Source organism: Tursiops truncatus, chromosome 11 (assembly GCF_011762595.2).
Source record: "Tursiops truncatus isolate mTurTru1 chromosome 11, mTurTru1.mat.Y, whole genome shotgun sequence".
Lineage (NCBI taxonomy): Eukaryota > Metazoa > Chordata > Mammalia > Artiodactyla > Delphinidae > Tursiops > Tursiops truncatus.
In genome coordinates, this window is record NC_047044.1 from 55020491 (window position 1) to 55041599 (window position 21109).

General features: G+C 35.0%; 1 long non-coding RNA gene across 1 annotated transcript in view; it reads left to right on the forward strand.

Moving 5' to 3' along the window:
- Positions 1-21109, forward strand: part of LOC141275779 (uncharacterized) — a 106118-nt gene that overhangs the window by 39190 nt on the left and 45819 nt on the right. Inside the window, exon 2 of the long non-coding RNA XR_012324071.1 lies at positions 4770-4862. This is a non-coding gene — a long non-coding RNA (uncharacterized lncRNA). The remainder of the gene's footprint in view (positions 1-4769; positions 4863-21109) is intronic.

Genomic DNA, 21109 nt, shown 5'->3' on the forward strand with positions numbered 1-21109 from the left:
TTCATTACAGCTGAATTTAGACATTAAATACAATTAGGTTTATTATAAGATATTAGTTACCTCATACTTATCTTCTTGATGTTTTAAAATCATTTTTATAATCTATTTTATTCATTATTTTTACTACTTTATTCATATTAAATTTAAATGCTTTTTATATCTTCCTTATTTTTTTTTTTTTTTTTTTTTTTTTTTTTTTGCGGTACGTGGGCCTCTCACTGTTGTGGCCTCTCTCGTTGCGGAGCACAGGCTCCAGACGCGCAGGCTCAGCGGCCATGGCTCACGGGCCCAGCCGCTCCGCAGCATGTGGGATCCTCCTGGACCGGGGCACGAACCTGCGTCCCCTGCATCGGCAGGCGGACTCTCAACCACTGCGCCACCAGGGAAGCCCCTTCCTTATGTTTTTAAATAATATAATTTTTACTTTTTCTTTGACATTTCATAATCAACTTGTGGTTTATAATGACAAAATTGGGCCAAATTTAATACAAGGATATATATTTTGTAAAACATTTAAATGTTAAAGTTTAGGATATAATCCATCAGATGCATTTGGAATAAGGTTTGCCATTTATCTTATTTACATGATATATAGTGATTGTTGTAAACACATTTGATTCAGGGATATGAAGATGGTGGCCTTATTATTCATGAATTGTGAATTATTTTCTTCAGCTGTATCATTACAGTAGTCATTTACATGTGCATTGGGAAGCTACTATATTATCAATGAAATTATATGCTACTGGTTTCTATAGTTGCTTTAAGAATAATTTTTAGACTATCACTAGCATATTGTTAACAATTGTGTTAAATTCCAAAGAATATATATGACATATATATGACAACATCTATATTAAGAAAATTTAGTAGCCATTTGTGATCTCTGGGATATCACTTTACATATATATGTACACATATACCTATATATACTTATGTACCTATAAATAATATACATGTATATAATATATATAAATTAAATGTATAGTGTATTTTAAAAGCATGCTAAGTATGCCATAAATTTAAATAATGAAATGTATATGTACATTGTAGCATAAAACACACTACCAATTCTCTATCAGTTCCTCATTGACATTAACCACAAAAATATGATTTTTCACAACACTATCTCAGATTTTCCAAGAGGGTTTTGTAATTTCTTTTCTGTTTTTTTTTTTTTTAAATCATCCTGTCCATATTCAATCTGAAATTTACTTGCTTACATAGGACAGTTTTGATTGTCTACTCGAATCTAATTATTTGTACTTTGAGGATTCAGGTTTGTCTTTGAGTTGCTGGCACTTGTTTGGGGAGATGATTTAAATCTTTGGAAATGTCAAGTTCCTTGCACTTCTGGCTTAACTAGGTGGAGATACTGAGTAGCTTATTGGAAACATGAGTTGTGGAGCTCAATAGAAATAGAGGTATTTGTTGTGTTTGTAGTTACATGTGGTGGTGTGTGTGATAGAAACATTGTAATTTAATATGGAGCCATACTGAGTAAATTAGTCATTGTAATTTAATATGGAACCATACTGAGTAAATTAGTAGGGTGAAAGTAGAAAAATAGCAATATAATAAAAGTAACAAGGAATCACCAACTAGGGAAAGATTGACTAGAAAGATTGGTGATAGAAGTAGAATTTGAGAAGCATTATTCATCTACTAACAGAACAAAGAGAGGACTTCATTGTAGAAGCCATGACCCATGAGATTTCCAAAAGGAGGAGAATGTAAGAATTTCCAACTTCCCCCTTGAGGTCAAAAATATATTATCTAAGAAGAAGGTCATTAGATTTAGTAATTGGAAGATAATTAGTGATTTTAGTTACCATAGAACAAATTGGAAGCAAGATTTTGGTTGATATTAGAATGAAAGGGATTTGAAGAACTTCAGATAGTAAATTTAATCTATTATTTTTACTTGATCTGCATTGTGTCACAATTCTGTAATAATAGTCAAACTGTAAATAACTTAATATCTTTGTGCTATAAATTATATGAATTTTAATTATAATAATACGAATTTTAATGTGCTATCCCACCTTCACAAATACCTCATAAGTTAGACACTATAAATTTCATTTTATCTATATGAAAACTAAGAGGGGTTTGGGAACTTACCCAAGAATTCATAATGAGGAATGAGGGAGATAGGCTATGATTTCATGTACATAGTCCAACTCCAGTGTTTTTGCCTGTGAACGCTAAATTCAGCCTTCCTTAGTATTCTGACTCTCCTCCACTGGGCTCTCTAATTTACCAGAATTCTGAGTTGTAACTGACTCCACCTTGTTATCTTTTTTTTATGAAAATAGCTCTTTATTGTGTATTTTTTCCAACAAGTCAATATCAGTGGCTTCTCTAGTTAATGGTACTTACATCCACTGAGTAGGAAGGGCTAAAAGAATAATTTTGAAAATACTTAGCTTTTCCTCAGCCACTCCACTCCCCCAAAATACAAAAATACTTGACTTTACATTATTCTGGTTCTTGCCAGCCCTCAGATGATCCGTTATCTGCCTAGAACCTTCTCAATCTGTGATTTCCATCCTTTTTCAAAATGCTCTTTGTTGTGAAAACAAAGACAAAATATGTGTTTATTTTCTTAGTTCTGACACTGGAGCCTTTTGAATGTAACTCATTGTTTCAAGCGTCCAAACTCCTTAAATATGATACATTGCCTTGAGATTTTGATGATCATCTATTGTTACTTTTCAAAACAGAAATATCTGTTGAGGCAGTAATTCTGAGCAATGATTGGTCTCTCCTCACTGTATATTCTAACATGAACGGAGAAAAAGCATGTGGATGCCTGTCAATGATATTTCTTGTACTTGTCTTCAGTTATTCTGAAGCTTTTGCTCATCTTTCTCCACACAAAGATACTGAGATTATTAATTTACAGAAGCAAAATCAAATTGTGTCTTTGCTAATGTTGTTCAGCCTGCTAAACAAGCCACATACCAACTGCTTCACCCAAGACTGAAAAAGAAAAATAGAATTAAAGTGTATGTAGGCATATTCCTTACATAATTATTTTATCGTATTTTAAATTATTCTTTTGCATCTTACTGGGCTATCAAGGCATAGAAGTAAGGGCAACATGGGACTTCATGAATGATGTCCAGTTGGACCTCCCATTGAGATGATAGTTTCCTGAAGTGGCCTCTACATATCATGAGATGATTGGCCTTGGACCCCAGGTCTTCAAAACAGAAAGACGACCCTGACAAGCTTTATGAGCTAAAGTTCAAAGCTCAACAAATTATAAACCATTATAAACCAATTTGCCTCCTCAGTTCTAATCAGCCTCTCTAACTTCTCATCCATAAAATCAGAGCCAACTGACACCTTCCCACAAGGCCCCCTGACCAAACAGACAGTTGTGGTATTGACACAATTAATATATCAAGCGTTCCTAAGACAGTGGGATATCTTAGTGGTGAAAGCCTACACATTTTTTACATAAAGGAATTACAGGAATTAGGAAGAAAAGTGAATTCTAATGAACATCTAGAAAAATACAGAAAGGAAATACTTCTACATATTGTTAATGACTCTCAAGAGCTTGGTGACAGCAGCCTGTCAGCTTGTTCAGAATTGCAAGTTCAACATCCTGAACACGGAAGTATCCAGCTGATTCTAGGGTGCCAGTGGAAAATGTACACCCCAGAATTTGGATCTAAAGAAACCCAACCCTTCAGAAGGCTTGCCTCATGCAGGATCATAAGAAAGAGAATGACAATGAATGAGAAATAGTCAAGAACTAAGTATGGAAGGTGCAGGGAATGAACATCAGTATATTGTAGACATGTGGTGTAAGGCCGAGCAACGTCATTCATAGAATTTGTGTGTGTCTGCAGGAGAGGGCTTTAAAGGGAAGCATTGATTTCAACTAACTACAAAGAACTATGTACAATGGACAAAGAGATCTGCAAAAAACCAACAACAACAACCAAAAAAAAAAGCAAAAAACAAAACAAACCATCCATCTGTCTTCAGGATTTTTTCCAAGCTCTCTTAAAGAGCTATACACTTTACAGAGAAAATTGTATTTGTAATTGATCATGTCAGAGTGATAGTTTTGATGGTTTTTACTGTAAAAAAACCTCTATGATCCTGTTTGATGACCCTGAATTAATGGAATTTGTAGAAGGTTTTGTTGTTTCTCACATACTCTTTTCTTATATATAGTACCGTGATTATTTATATAAATTTGTATATAAATATGAATATATTTATGTCAAAATGGAAATAGATTCCATTTGTTTTTCCAGAAGAAGAAAATGTTAATTTGATATTTTAAAAGCAAGTTAATAAGGGCCTATTATTTGCATGGTGATTTTCTCAATTGAGGAAACAAAAGCCTTTGAAAAAAACTATGTAAACCATTTACCCACCTAGCATACTACATTCTAATGGGAAGATACTCATGAATACAGAAATACATATACATATAAATGTATGAGTTTAACAAAAACAAAACAAAAACTATTCACAAAGGGCTTAGGAAAAGGAAGGTACAGTATCTCAAGGGTAGTGACAACAGAAAGCTGTTGACACCCCTCAGCCTAAAATTAGAAGGAGAAGCAGACTCTGAACCCAGAGACATAGCTGCAGGGATAGGGCAGCCTGCACATAGAGCTGTTGTTTACACTGGAAAGGTAAAACCTATGCACAGGAACTCAGTGAAAGGGCTCTGGGTAACAAGTACCCTAATCTTATTTTCTTCCCATTTTCTTAACTTCTGTTACTTCCTTTAACAGGGAAACTAAATTGGAAGACAGAGGGCAAGAAAGCCACCCAGGACACAGATCAAAGCTGTGAAGTATGAGGAGTGGCGTTGGGAGAAAAGAAAGGTATCTAGTACATACGTAGAATGCATTTTCAATGAAAGTTGACTCTTCCATACATCACACAAGTGAGAGTGTATTAAAAAGTCTGAAAAGAACCTGTTCTAAACTATTGATAGTCCTTACTTCTTGGAAGTGAAATTGGGTAGGGGGAAGAAAGGACTTTATGTAACTTTGAGGCAAGGGAGGAGTGAAGCAGGGGGATAAAGGTAATTTTTAACTTATTTTTGATATTTTCAGTGTCTACCAAATTTCCCTTATAAACAAGCATTTAGTTTGAAATAAACATTGAGATCTAATAAAATGTTAAAACTGTACCTAAATTGATGTTTTATAAGTTCAGTTTAGTTCCAACATAGTGGAATAAACCATCACTGCATTTATCATATGGCAAATTCAATTTTTTTAACCAAGGCTTTTAAAAACCAATCATACACAAATATTTCACAACATACATCACATTCATAGATTGAAAAGATTTAAGAGAAAAGAAGAGGAAGTCACATTAAGATCTTCTTATATGCTAAGAAACTTGTTAAATGCTATTATGTAAATTATCTTAATGTGTAAATCAATCTAGGAAGGTAGATATTTAACTTTTCCATTCATATAGATGAAAAAATTAGCTTAGAAATTTAAAAAAATACTAACAAGGGAAATAATTAGAATTCTTTAGCTAAGTTCTATTTAATGTATATTTTTGGGAACTTACTATTTATCAAGTATGGTTCTAAACAGAGAATAATAATTCCAAAAGGAATAAGACCACATACACTGATTTTCATCTATTGTGTGCATTTTTATCTTTAATAAGCAAAATATTTGAATTGAATAAATGCACAAAGAGACAGTAAAATACCAGAACGTTATCATTGATGTGATATAAATAGATTTTTGGAGAAACAACATTTTGGAAAATCATGTTAGTCAATTGAATAATTGACAAGTTATTTTGGAAAGTAGATGCAAGAATTATGTTTGCAGGAGTTTATAGATTTAATGACTATAGGAGAAAAAAGTTATTTTGAAAAATTTATATGACTTTTTCATAACTTTTCTGCATAGACATCCTATGGATCATTGTATTAAAAAGGGGGGGGAAGCATTTGATCTTAAAGAGTCTATGTTATTTTAATATTTTAATATTCATAATATCTTTTTTGTTTTATTTGTGTGATTCATAGGCAACATAGAATTGAGTATATTTTGTACACAATCTTTGCGGCAGTTCTTAAGATCAGAGAATCAATAGAGTATTTAAGGATGAATTTTAGGAAGACCATGAATAGTTTTAAAAAGTACAAAAACCATGAGTGTAAATATGTGTGTAGGTGTGTGTTTATGTGTAAGATTATATGCATTTTTCTAAGATGGTGATTCATAGTTTTCATGACATATTTTAGTGTGACAGTTGGTTTTTCTTTTTTGTAATGCAAGTGCTGACTTAACCTTTGATTGCCAAGGCATCCACTTTAAGACAGCTATAGTGAATAATAACATTGCCAGTCACAGGACTAGATAAAGAGGTAGGCTTTCCACCACCCCAGGCTCCTTAGATAACTGACCATTTAGGCCTCTTGTTTTCTCTCTTTCTGCACTTTAAATTTCCGCTCTTAGTTTTAAATTCACTAATAAAGAATGAGCCCGTCAAACCCTAGGCCATCAATCCATGACCCCAATAAAAGGAGAACCCCAGGCCCATATGCTCTCAGTCTCTCTCTACCTGTGACCTTGATATGTGGCTCCAGGTATGTCATGTAATTTCCAGGACCTGTAAGTAATAAACCTTGTCTCTTTCAAAGTTTCCTGATGGTTATTGCTGAGGATGTCTTGCAATCACGATAAGAACCACAAGGACTAGTCCAGCCACACCATTGGATAGCAGTAGGCTAAGATTGGCACAAAACACATATTCAAATGCTTACGATGTGCAAAACATGTTTTAAAGCATGAGCTCTGAATTCTGGGAATGTTTCTTAACTACAAATAACTGATTCTGCCATATTTATATTTTAAAATATTTAGAAACAAAAGAATAAATTGGAGCAATATATCATGCTGAAGCTTGAGTCATTAAATATCATTAGATTACTGGAAGTTTGAAGCTAGAACAATCTAGGCAAACTGGGACCAAATCAACAGTATGAGACACCTCTGGGTGTACTACTTAAGCAAAGAGAATATCTGGTAAATGAATAATGCCCTAGAACAGAATTAGTTTTCTGTTATCCATAACTGATCTGCTATGTGAATTGCAAAGAGCTGGTGACAGGTTGCAGTTTGAGTTTTAAATCAGTTCATAGTGTACAGTTTCTTATAAAAATTTCAAACTTTGATTAGTCAAATGTAGCCAAAAGAAATCTGGTCGTGTATTGTTTTGGGTTTCTTCCTTCTCTAATATCATAAAATATGTCATTTATTTTCTTCAATTTTTTTTCATTTTTTTGTTTCTATAGCTCTTTAAATCAGTTGGTATTTATTTTAGTGTACAGGAGGTAGGAAAACTTTGTCATCAAATTGTTCTGTAATCCATGACAACACATACAGAATCATCGCAGGTGAAGATTTTCCATGTTATTTTTGGTGTAATTTTATTCTGCTTGGCTAACGTCTTTTTTTTTTTTTTTGAAGGGGGAGGGAGGCAGCCTAATATCTCAAGATAATATTGGGAGGATTAACACACTTCAGAGCATCTTGCCTATACCAAGGATTAGCACAGATTTTTTTTATCAAAGAATCATGCATAGAAAAATTGGGCCCAGCTTCCTTGATAACTTTTCACTTTTGCAAATTATGCACTGTGCTATTCTTTAACTAATGCATTAGTTTCCTAAGGCTGCCATAACAAATTACTGCAAAACTGGTGACTTAAATCAACAGGAATTTATTATCTGACAGTTCTAGAGGCTAAGTCTGAAATCAAGGTATCAGCAAAACTGGTTCATTCTGAAAGTTCTGAAGGAGACTGTTCCAGGACTCTCTTCTAGCGTCTGGTGGTTGCCAAAAATCTTTGGCATTCCTTTGCTTGTAGCTGGGTCACTCTAATCTCTGCTTCCATCATCACATGACCTTCTTTCCTGTGTGCATCTTTCCTCTTCTTATAAGGACATCAGTGATTGGATTTACAGCCCAGCATCCAGTCTGACCTCATGCTAACTAATTGCTTCTGCAGAGACTCTAAAAAGAAGTAAAAATCTGAGGTTTCAGGTGGACATGAGTTCTCTGAGGACACTATTCAACCCGTTATAACTGGGAATCATTTAATTTGGTCAATAATTGAATATTTATTTCTATCACTTGTGCAATTTATAGAATAAGGAACAAAAGCCCACTTACCATTTCCTTCCATTATCTAACTTTCTAATGGAATTTCAGCATGTGTGTTTAAGTTGATGCCATTTTTAGTTCCCTTTCAAAGGTAAGAACTGTTTTCTAAACAAGCCAGTTATTGCTATCAAACTCATGCTTCAGATAAATCCTGAAACAACATAACTGAAATATCCATGTTTCTCTTACTGAGTGAATTGAAAAAACACAGAAACTCGGAAGTCATTTGGGGGAGAGTAAGGCAATAGATTTGGATATAAATTTGTAAGGAGTATTTGAACCTGGATTAGCTTTGTCATCCGTTAAAACAGCAGCAGTGTTTTGCCTAGGTCTATGCTTATTACGTGTGAATTCTTTTCGAGTGATTTCTTCAGTGATGTTACACACATAAATGAGAGTACCAGCAACGTGCCTGATTCCTCATCTGTTCTCATTCTGGCTCCATGTGTCAATCTAGATGATGTTAATTTGAATATCAACACACATAAAATATAAACTAATGTGCAGTTAACTTGGGAATTTGCCGTTCATGGTGGCTGAAATTTCACTTCAGAAGGTGTATCAGTGCTTTTTAATTTGAGATGAAATTCAATATGCAGGTTGCAAAATCTCCTCACTTCTCCAAAGAATTTCCACTTCGTTTAGGAATAGATGATTATTCACAAATTCTGAACATATAACTGGGAAAATATGGCTATGGTCCCAAAAGGGAAAGGAGACAGTGTATGTTTTCCCAGCTACAGAGTTTCTCATGCTCTTCTTTCCCAATGTGAAGGAGTAGCATAATGTAGTAACACCTCCAGCTGCTCTAGTTCCTCAGGACATCAGTTAAGCCATGTACTTCTGAATCTGTCTCTGTTTGTCAATTATGTGCATTTTTTGGATATGCATTTATTGCCCTCTAAATCACATTCCAGTTATGCTGAGGAAAATGGTGAAAGCATGAAATCTAAGCCTAAGCCCCTTTGTTGGTTGGAAAATAAATGACTCTCGTACTATTCATATTGATACTTCTATAAATATTGTACTAATTTAACATTGCTCTGGACCTTCAATTTTGGCAATGACACTTGTCATGTTTCCACTTAAGTGCATTATATTCAAGAGTCCTGATATGTATTGTACCTAGAGCAAAGGCTTCCATAACATATTTATAATATAAAATATAAAGGCAAGATCAAATATTAAAATGGTAATTAATTCTACACTTCAAATCTCATGAAATTATAATTGCATATTAATAACTACAAGAGGCTTTGGGTCTGATGAAATGATTTAACTTTTATGATGAAGAAAGATTTTTTCCAGAAATAATGTTTCTTTTCACTGAGGTCAAACTAGCATAAGTACCTTAATAGTCATGGTGTTTAACCTGTCATTCTAGGCAAGTCTAATAGTTATGGCAGAGCTTATATCTTCAAATAAAGATTGCATATAAAGTCTCATGAGAACATAGGAGTTTATAATTCCAGAAAGTATTCCTTTGACAGTAGATAGCTCTTGTACAAAATATAGCTGGTGGGAATTCCCTGGCGGTCCAGTGGTTAGGACTCCACGCTTTCACTGCCAAGGGCCTGGGTTCAATCCCTGTTTGGGGAACTAAGATTCTACAAGCCATGCAGTGCGGCCTGTATATATATATATATATTTTTTTTTTTTTCCATATACATACAGGAAAAAAGTATTAGCCTAACTTTTATCTACCACAACGACTTGATCTTTACTCCTGCAATGACCTATTAAATCCAAAGGGAAACATATAAGTTCCTTTAAAAAATAAAAGACAGAGAGAGAGAGAGAAGAAAGAAAGGGGGAGGGGTTGGTTTAAATAAACCAAGAAGTACAATTGATAAGCTTGATTCAGACCCATTCAAATAGTTCAAAGATTGAAGCTAGGCCAAAAGAGTAAAGTTACAATGATAATGGCTTGTTTCAAGTTTCTTAAAATCAAATCCCTTTGTATCTCTTCAGTGAGAGTCACTATACTACAGCATACTTGTACTCTTCCCTGGGCTCTTGGATCTACTTGGCACCTAGGAAGGCAAGCAAATTCCAGAGCTTAGGATCTTAACTTTAACTGAGGCTTATTGTCATGTAATTAATACAGACATTATCAGATCAAATAATGAAAATTTTTAATTGAGGTAGAGTGGATTCACAGTATTATGTTTTAGGTGTACGACATAGTGATTTAAAATTTTTATAAATTATATTCCATTTATGGTTTTTATACAGTATTGGCTATATTCCCTGTACAGTACAATATACCTAATGTAGCTTATTTATTTTATACATAGTAGTTTGTTCTTAATACCCTACCCATATCTTGCCCCTCTCCACTGGTAACTACTCGTTCTCTATATCTGTGAATCTGTTTCTTTTTTGTTATATTCACTAGTTTATTTTATTTTCAGATTCCACATATAAGTGATAACATACAGTATTTGTCTTTCTGTGCCTGACTTGTTTCACTAAGCATAATACCTTCCAGGGCCATCCAGGCTGTTGCAAATGGAAAATGTTATTCTTTTTTATGGCTGAATAGTATTCCATGTCTTCTTTATCAGTTCATCTGCTGATGGACATTTAGGTTGCTTCCATATCTTGGCTATTGTAAATACTGCTACTGTGAACATTGAGGTGCATGCATCTTTTTGAATTAGTGTTTTCATTTTCTTCAGATACATACCCAGCAGTGGAATTGCTGGATAATGGGGTAGTTCTACTTTTAGTTTTTTGAGGGACTTCCATACTGTTTTCCACAGTGGCTGCACCAATTTACATTCCCATAAACAGTGTACAGGGGTTCCTTTTTCTCAACATCCTCACCAACATTTCTTGTTTGGAGTCTTTTTGATGATAGCCATTCTGACAGATGTGAGGTGATATGTTTTTCATTTGCATTTCTCTGACGATTAGTGATGTTTAGCATCTTTTCATGTGCCTGTATGTCTTCTTTGGAAAAATCTCTATCCAGGTCTTCTGCTGGTTTTTTACTCAGGTCATTTGTTTTGTTTTTTGGGTTTTGTTTTTTTTTTAAAATATAGAATTGTATTAGCTGTTTATATATTTTGGATATTAACCCTTTATTGGTCGTATCATTTGCAAATATTTTCTCCCATTGAGTAATTTGTCTTTTCTTTTTAATGAAGAGTTTCTTTGCTGTACAAAAGCTTTTAAATTTGATTAGGTCCCATTTGTTTAGTTTTGTTTTTGTTTCCTTTGCCTTAGGGGACAGATCCAAAAATATATTGTTTTGATATATGTCAGAGAATGTTCTGCCTATGTTCTTTCTTAGAAGTGTTATGATCTCAGGTTTACATTTAAATCTTTAATCCATTTTGAGTTCATTTTTCTATATGGTGTAAGAAAATTTTCTAATTTCATTCTTTTATGTGCAGCTGTCCAATTTTCCCGGCACCACTTATTGAAGAGACTGTCTTTTCTCCATTATATACTCTTGCCTACTTTGTCATAGACTAATTGACCATAAGTGCCTGGGTTTATCTCTGGACTCTCAATTCTGTTCCATTGACCTATGTGTCTGCTTTTGTGCCAATACCACACTGTTGTGATTACTTAGCTTTGCAGTAGTCTGAAGTCTGGGAGTGTGATACCTCCAGCTACGTTACCGTTTCTCAAGATTGTTTTGCCTATTCAGGGTCTTTTATGGGCCTATCATATATGGCCTTTATTATGCTGAGGTATGTTCCCTCTATGCCCACTTTCTGGAGAGTTTTATAATTAATTGATGTTGAATTTTGTCAAAAGCTTTTTCTGCATCTGGTTTTTATTCTTCAATTTGTTAATATGGTATATCACAGTGATTGATTTGTGGATATTGAAAAATCCTTGCATCCCTGGCATAAATTCCACTTGATCATGTTGTATGATCCTTTTAAACATATTGCTGAATTTGGTTTACAAATATTTTATTGAGGATTTTTGCAACTATGGTCATCAGTGATATTGGCCTGTACTTTTACTTATTTGTAGTGTATTTATCTGGTTTTAGTATAAGGATAACACTGGCCTTGTAGAATGAGTTTGGAACTGTCCCCTCCTCTTCAATTTTTTTTGAATAGTTTGAGAAGGGATATGTGTTAACTCTTCTCTAAATGTTTTGTAGAATTCACCTGTGAAGCCATCTGGTCCTGGACTTTTGTTTGTTGGGAGGTTTTTTGTATTTTTGTTTTCTTTAACTACTGATTCAATTTCATTATTGATAATTAGTCTGTTCATATTATCTATTTCTTCCTGGTTCAGTCTTGAGAGATTGTACATTTCTAGGAATTTGTCCGTTTCTTCTAGGTTGTCCATTTTATTGGTGTATAGTTGCTCTTAGTAGTCTCATGATTATTTGTATTTCTGTGGTGTCGGGCGTAACTCTCCTTTTTCAGTTCTGATTTGGGCCCTCTCTCTTTTTTTCTTGATGAGTCTGGCTAAACGTTTATCAATTTTGTTTATCTTTTCAGAGAACTAGTTCTTTTTTTTTTGCCTCTATTTCATTTATTTCTGCTCTGATCTTTGTTATTTCTTTCCTTCTACTAACTTTGGGTTTTGTTCGTTCTTTTTCTAGTTCCTTTAGGTGTAAGTTTAGGTTGTTTATTTGAGATTTTTCTTATTTCCAGTGGTAAGGTTGTATTGTTATAAACGTTCCTCTTAGAACTGCTTTTGCTGCATCCCATAAATTTTGGATAATTATGTTTCTATTTTTATATATCTCCAGGAATTTTTTTATTTCCTTGACTTCTTCAGTGATCCAATAGTCATTTAGTAGCCTCCACTTGTTTGTCCATCTAGTATGATGTGTCTTTTAAGGCCAGTGTTTCCTTAATGATTTTCTGTCAGGATGATCTGTCCCCTACTATTATTGTATTGCTGTCAGTTTTTCCCTTTATATCTGTTAATATTTGCTTTATGTATTTAGGTGCTCCTCCGTTGGGGATATATACAATTGTTATATCTTCTTCTTTGGTCAATCCTTGATCATTATGTAATGTCTTTCTTTGTCTCTTATAACAGTTTCTGTTTTAAAGTGTATTTTGTCTGATATAAGGATCGATACTAGAGCTTTCTTTTGATTCCCATTTGCACAGAATACATTTTTCCAACCCCTCTCTTTCAGTATATGTGTATCTTTAGATCTGAAGTGAGTCTCTTGTAGGCAGTATATATACAAGCCCTGTTTTTGTAACCATTCAGCCACTCTGTGTCTTCTGATTGGAGCATTTAGTCCGTTTACATTTAAAGTAATTATCGATTTGTGTGTTCTTATTACCACTTTGTAAATGGTTTTGGGATTGTTTTCGTATGGGTTTTTTTGTTTGTTTGTTTTCTTTTTCTATGTTCTCTTCCCTTGTGATTTGATGATTATCTTTCTGTTAAGTTTGGATTCCTTTCTCCTGTGTGTGTGTGTATCATTGTAGATTTCTGGTTTTGGTTACCATGAGGTTTATATATAGTAAACCATATATATATATAGAGAGAGAGATGTGGGTTGTGGGGGAGAAAGAGAGAGAGGTAGGAGCCTAACTTCAGTTAGCTTCTCATTCTAGATGGTAAAACTACCTCCTGTCATGACAAAAGGAGAAAATTTAATTTTCCTTTGGGTATGGCCAGTTAGCAAACACAGGTAGCCTACAATCCCCCCACCCCAGCTCTTAAAAACTCTGCTGCTTTTGTTTCAGTGAAATTGAGTTCAGTGTCTCTTCCCTGTTGTAATACAATTGGGATAAAATTGACTTTTGTTTGTTCATCCTGCTCAGTATGTTTTTTTTCTTTAACAATTGTTGGACCTGAGATGCCTATCCCTAGATTTACTGTTATTTGAAAGAAAGTTAATCTCAATCTTATTTAGTTACTGCTATTTTTGAAATTGAATCTAATCTCTAACTGATATATAATAACCCTCTAAGAGAGCCAGAAATTTTAAGGTTGAATCACAGCTTACAACCACTTGAAGTTCAATCCTCTTAGGTATGTAAATCGAGAGAGAGAGAGAGAGAGAGAGAAAGGAAGGAAGGAAGGAGGGAAGGGAGAGAGAAAGAAAGAAAGAAAGAAAGGAAGGAAGGAAGGAAGGAAGGAAGGAAGAAAGAGAAAGAGGAAGGAAGGAAGGGGGAGGGAGGGAGGGAGGAAGGAAAGGAGAAAGAAAGGAGGGAAGGAGGGAGGGAGGGAGGAAGGAAAGAAGGGAGACAAAGAGAACAAGAAAAGTGCAATCCAAGTATTAAACTGAACGATTGAAAGTCAATTTTTATAAAATAGTAACTTAAAAAATAGTGGAGCTAAGGAAGGTTAGCTATTCTATGGTGAAACCAATTCTTACTATCTAAAATGTTTTAAGTTTATTTCTTAATAAAATTAAATAACTCTTTTATTGAAAATTTTATCTTAAATAGAGAAAAAGACAGTTATTTACCATTTATCGTAAAATCTTTCCAAAAGTAAAAATTGAAAAATAAAAGAAAAAAGATCATGAGGTTAGTTTTAATTTGCCTGTTGTTTTCATATGTATATTCAGTAAAAGTACAGAGAATCTTGTGTAGGAAAAACTATTTGTCATTCAGAGTGGAAATGCAAAAAAGCAATGCCATACCTAATTAAATTAGCTAAATGTTGCTGTCTAGGTTTATCTAGCTGTTGTAATTTAATCAAAGCTAAATGAAATCATCATTTAATTAAAATTGAAACTAATTCATTGTTCCAATTGTTGTTTCTATGAGAGATGCAATTTCTTAACAAAACCACTTTGATGAAGTGAAGAGATCTTTCAGAACATTGCCTTAGGACCATTGCTCTGAATTGAAGTCATTCACAATATAATCATCTTCTTACTTTGAATTAACATACAACATCGAAGAGAAAATATTTACTTTAAGTGTTGGGCCTCCTAACTGTATTTTTTAAGACAAGAAATTTATTTATTAAAATAACTTTTTTGAGGAAATATAATAGGCACTAAAACAATTACAAGAGTTGAATTAAAAAAATTTACTACCTCTTATTCATTGTCTGACCCAAATTGATCTGATTTCCATTTCTACTACACTGCTTATAAATATCTTTCAGTTTTAATCTCACAGAATGTTTTAGTGTTAGTTGACTTGATTGATCTTTCTGTCTGACTTACCTGATTGCTGTTGCATTCTTCTCTCCTGATTTTTCTTATACTAACTCTGCTTTGGTTAGGCAGTGCTCATGCTAATCCACTGAAAGTGTGACATTTCTTATCATTTCTACTTTTCACTGATGATTTGCACCCAGGGTGTGGACCAGAGAGGGGGTCAGTGTTCAGGTGCATTCCTGACACCTGTAGCAGTTTGAGCAAAGCCATGATGGCACTTGCTAGCATGTTTGGGAATCTCAGGTAGTTTCAGCTAGAAGAAGCCTAGATTTGGAAACAACAAAGTTAAAAGTGATAGTTTTGGGCTTCCCTGGTGGCGCAGTGGTTGAGAGTCCGCCTGCCGATGCAGGGTACACGGGTTCGTGCCCCGGTCCGGGAGGATCCCACATGCCGCGGAGCGGCTGGGCCCGTGAGCCATGGCCGCTGAGCCTGCGTGTCCGGAGCCTGTGCTCCGCGGCGGGAGGGGCCACAGCAGTGAGAGGCCCGCGTACCGCAAAAAAAAAAAAAAAAAAAAGATAGTTTTGTTTCTGGTGTTTTTTCCCCCCATCTCGATAAGTTGAAAGAATTGCTACTATTTCTGTAATCAGAAAGGGAAACATACATTTCTTGCTCTATTTTTCTTTACCACATCTCATTATCACTGTATTTTTCTTTTGCACTCTGATCCAGTATGCCCTTCCACATCACCATGGTGACAGGCAACCAAGAGAAAGACTCAGGACAGAATTGTGTCACTCTCCGTTGCACATGAGCACTCTAATCCTGTGCACCTTGGTGGAAATGGGCTATTCTTTCTTACGTTTAGCTCACCAAAGTGTTAGCGTCCATAGTGTGGGTGAGAAAAATAGGGAGCTCTTGACTCATGAACCCTAAAGGCTTGGTGGGGCTATCTTTCTATAATCACTCTTCCCCTGGCTAAAACCAGGGGAATGTTGAAAACTACTTTTGGCTAAATGTCAGCCTGTCCAAGTGAGATAAGGTGTTTTTTTTTTAATAAAAATATTCAAACATAATATAAAATGCCAACATTCTCAGGGTAGAGAATGGCTTAGGATGTAGAAATCTTCTTTTTCCCTTATGATATATTTTCAAGCTGCTGAGTATATTCATGGCCTAAGGGGAAGGAAGAAATATACTACTGTTAGGATCCTAGGAAGGGTTTTGCCCTTAATTCATATGCAGTCTTTGGGCTCTCATAATCCTTTCAGAAACTCAACAGCTCCTCTCTTTTGTTCAGGTTATGGCTGCCTGAGGAATAGAGGAGTTTAAAATAAAGCATACACCTAAAAGTGCACTGGATGATGACAAAATTTATAAACTATCTAAGGGAAAACCAATCTAATCATGTTTCTGACACCAATTGGCTTTGTGCTCTTGGAAAATTATACTACCTTTTAGAGCATTTCCTCATCTCTGAGTGAAGGAGGTGATTGGGTCATTTCAAACACACCTTCCATTATTTAATATTACTTACTTTTTGTTCCAGGATGTATAGAAGGTTTGCGTGTGCTCTAACATTGCCCATACTGTGTTAGTAGCTGGTAATAAAGAGACAAATATAATTCATCCTCTGCTTCCAAAGAGTCCACGTTGTAATGGGAGAAGAATAATGAATGAATGAGCAATGTCTTCCTAAAAGTTACCTTTAAACAGACTTCATGTTATATGGCTTTTATATGGAAACACATTAGGTGAAAAAAAGTGGGAATGCAAAGACCATTACAAAAAGTCCCTATCGGGCTTCCCTGGTAGCGCAGTGGTTGAGAGTCCACCTGCCGATGCAGGGGACGCGGGTTCGTGCCCCGGTCCAGGAGGATCCCACATGCCGCGGCTGGCCCTGTGGGCCATGGCCACTGAGCCTGCGCGTCCGGAGCCTGTGCTCCGCAACGGGAGAAGCCGCCGCAGTGAGAGGCCCGCGTACCGCAAAAAAAAAAAAAAAAAAAAAAAAAAAATCCCTATCTTTAAGCAGGGTATTACCCAATGGAGAATACAAAATGTAAACAAATAAATTGAGTGTGGAATGACATTTCCTAGGATACAGGTATATACAGCTTGCAGTAACGTACACCTGAGGGCTATATCACCCAAATTAGAAGGTCAGGGAAGATGTATTCTGAAGCTGTGGCTTGAGACAAAGCATAAATTTGTAATATCAATTATTTATTAAAGAAAAATTCTCCAGACAGCCAAAGACAACTACTAACACCCAATATATTTGCTCGACCACTGAGCCACAGCTCAATGAACTAGAGCAAAAGAATCCAGGAGAGAGACTTGTGTCTTCTCAGTAACCATCTAAATACACAGGCAAATCCATACATGTTTTTTAATTTAGATACTGAATACTATATCCTGGACACTAGGCATAGTGTACAAAAGTGGCATTGGTCTTTATTAAACTCACAGTTATGTGGGAGACTAACAAAAACCAAGTAAGCAACTAATAAATATAAAATTGCAAGTTGTGATTGTGGTCATATAGAAATTAAATAAGATGTGTTGATAGAAAATACAGAGAGGTTCTGGCAGTTTAGTTTAACTTGGTGGCCAGAAAATTCTACCTGATGAAATTAGCTAAACAAAAATTGGTGTGTTACTATATGTGAATGTGTTAGATGGAAGTGAAATAGAAGGGGAGGCAAAACGCAGTTACTCAACCTGTTAGTCTACAAGAGATAAATCAAAGCACTTCATTAAGAAAGCTTTGCTAAGGAGAAAACAAAACAAATACAAAACAAACAAACAAACATCAGCTGAGCTTAGTGAAGTGTTTGATTTACATTCAAAGAACTTATCTGTTTGCTGATCTATGACATACCATTTGCGCTAACTAGTAAGTCCATTCCACTTGTCTAGAGTACACCAGATATAGAAAATAAAATGTGAAAAGACCGTTGAAGAAATTGTCATGCTCCTTGAATAGACAACGGAACACGGAGTCTAGTGTGTAGCAAGTTTGCTCGGGCAGCATATGAAATTATGAAGGGGTCAGATTTCTCAAGACTTAACTTGTTAGATCAAGAAGTCTGGATTTATTTTTATATATAACCAAAAAGCACAAATCGCTTTTCAGAGGGTAATTATATATTTCAGCTTATAGTTTTAAAAAAAATGATTATTTTGTTGGCAACTGTCTCTTCTCATAAAGAAAATTAAGGTAAATGCAAGAGTCAGAAAATGAATTAAGGAGGGGTTGTATCAAGTTATTAAAGTTTTTCATTTTACCAGATGCCCTATACTGAGAACATTTGATAGTTGCCAAATCTACCACTTACATTTGTCAGGGAGGAGGAAATTTCCCCCTCTACCCCTTCTGAGTTCTTATGGCTGGACTAATAACAAAAATGACACAAGTCAGATTAACAGGAGAAAAAGAAACAAATTTTAATTCATAGAAATGGGACCTAAGAAGTGGCCAAAACAGGCAGCTTTTATACTTTTTTGAAAAATAAATGATAGATTTGTAAGAAATTGACAGTACAAAGAAACTTAGATTTTGGGTGCTCAATTAGTGAAGAATATAAACCGAGTGTGGGCTTCAGGTAGTAAATTAAAGAAATAACAAGGTTTCCATATACAAGCTTTTCGGTTCGAATTCCCTATCTCTGGCCATAAGGGTGTCCTTTTACCTCCAGATGCTGGTAGTGTACCTTCCACATGAGAGATTTATTTCCTGCTTTCATGGGACAGAAAGGAGGGTCAGAGTGTCCATTTTCCTTTGGCCATTTCTTAAGTAACTTTAGTTTTTAAATTTATTTGTTTAATTTATTTATTTTTGGCTGTGTTAGGTCTTCGTTGCTGCACACAGGCTTTCTCTAATTGTGGCAAGCAGATGCTACTCTTTGTTGTGGTGCACGTGCTTCTCATTACGGTGGCTTCTCTTGTTGTGGAGCACGGGCTCTAGGCACGTGGGCTTCGGTAGTTGTGGCTCCCGGGCTCTAGAACGCAGGCTCAGTAGTTGTGGTACACGGGTGTAGTTGCTCTGCGGCGTGTGGGATCTTCCCGGACCAGGGCTCGAACCCGTGTCCCCTGCATTGGCATGCGGATTCTTAACCACTGCACCACCAGCGAAGTCCTTAAGTAACTTTAATTCAAAATAATATACTATTGAGGTACATTTTGTGGCAACTTACCCTGGGCCCCAACACATTTATACTTTTCTTCCTGTCTTATTAAAATATTAATCTGAGTACTTTTATATTTATGTGTTGTATCTTTAGGAATTATTTTAATTTTTAAGCATCTTCTCTAACGATGAAAAAAAATCTCATCCAATGTTAGAGGAATTCAGAACTTTACAAATAAGTGCAAAGGATTTGGGGAAGGTAGACGGTAAAATTTTTCTTTAAGTGAACTATCAAACTTTTACATAAGGTTGGCCGTCTATAGTGCTACATGTAGATAAGTACATGCTAAATGCTTTAGCTAATGAAGAAGCAATTGAATTGTCTTATAAAAGAACTTAAATACATTTCAATGAATTGGTATATATTTAGAAATTATATTTTGTTTTCTTTCATTGACAAGGTTATTGTACGTTAATGAGAAGTTGAATTACCTAAAAATACATCTCAGGTCATAGAAACTGAACACCGAAGGGAAATACTACTACTACTGGTATGACTGCTATAGAAAATAATAACAAAAAAAATCTTAATTGCCACTGTACTTCTGCTAGTCTAACAAAAACAGGAACATTTTTACAAATATAAAATATATTTAAATTATATATATTTGTACAAATGATTCTTATAACCATTTATATATTATATAAAACAGTTCTTTTTGTTATATTAGCAGAAGTCTAGTGATGGTTAAGAATATGTACCAAAATACAGTTATAACTGACGTGGTGCTATCAGTACCCCCAGTTATTGAGGACCTATTATTCTGACCTCTTGGTATGTGTCCTCTACTACAGGTATAATATCTCTATGTTAATGGATCTTTTAGTGAAGTTGTGAGTTCCTGGACTCAGGAAATATCAGTGACCATACTTATCATCTGAAGAAAAGGAACTATATTAAGAATAAGCCTAATTAAGCAGAGAGAAACAGAGATGGACGAGAAATGCGGGATACTGTTTGATCCCTTACTGCCTGTTTTCAGGTGTTTGTTTTTCTTGACACAACTATATTCCCGTAATTAAGAGGCTTGGCTGTCAACCTCTTTAGCCATTAAGCGTGCCTTGAGATGGCTTATGCTAGCCAACTGGAGGGTAAAGATGAATATTCAGGTAAGTCTGAATTAAACACACACACACACACACACCCCCATAATTAAAAAGGCAAACCTTTTGCCTGCTGCTATCGTACAGGTATAATTAATTCCTGCAACTAGCTTAGGTATTGATTATTTTCCACTGAGGTTTATTCACTTCATTGCTCAACTTCATTGATACAGATAACTAAAAATTAACCAATCTTTATAAATTTGTGCCAAAAATAGATATGTAGTAAAAATATGATGTAAATACATATTATATAGTAATAATCACATATAAGGAGTAAGTTTATTAAGCATATATTAGCGTTAATACAGAAAAAAAAATCTTCCACTGTTTGTAGCCCATGTATTCAAGTTCATACAAAGAAATTGAGAAATAATAACTGGAGGAGTATAATCCGCCGCATTTGTTCTCAGAGGTAATTTCCTTATCCACTAATTTTTGTGGAAGTGTTTGCATGAGTAATCTCAGACAGAGATATGATAAGAGGAGGAAGCCAGGGAAGGCTTTGCTGTGCTTTTGCTATAAAATCTCTTTCTGAGGATTTGTCAGGTAATGCCATGTCAAGGGAGAGTT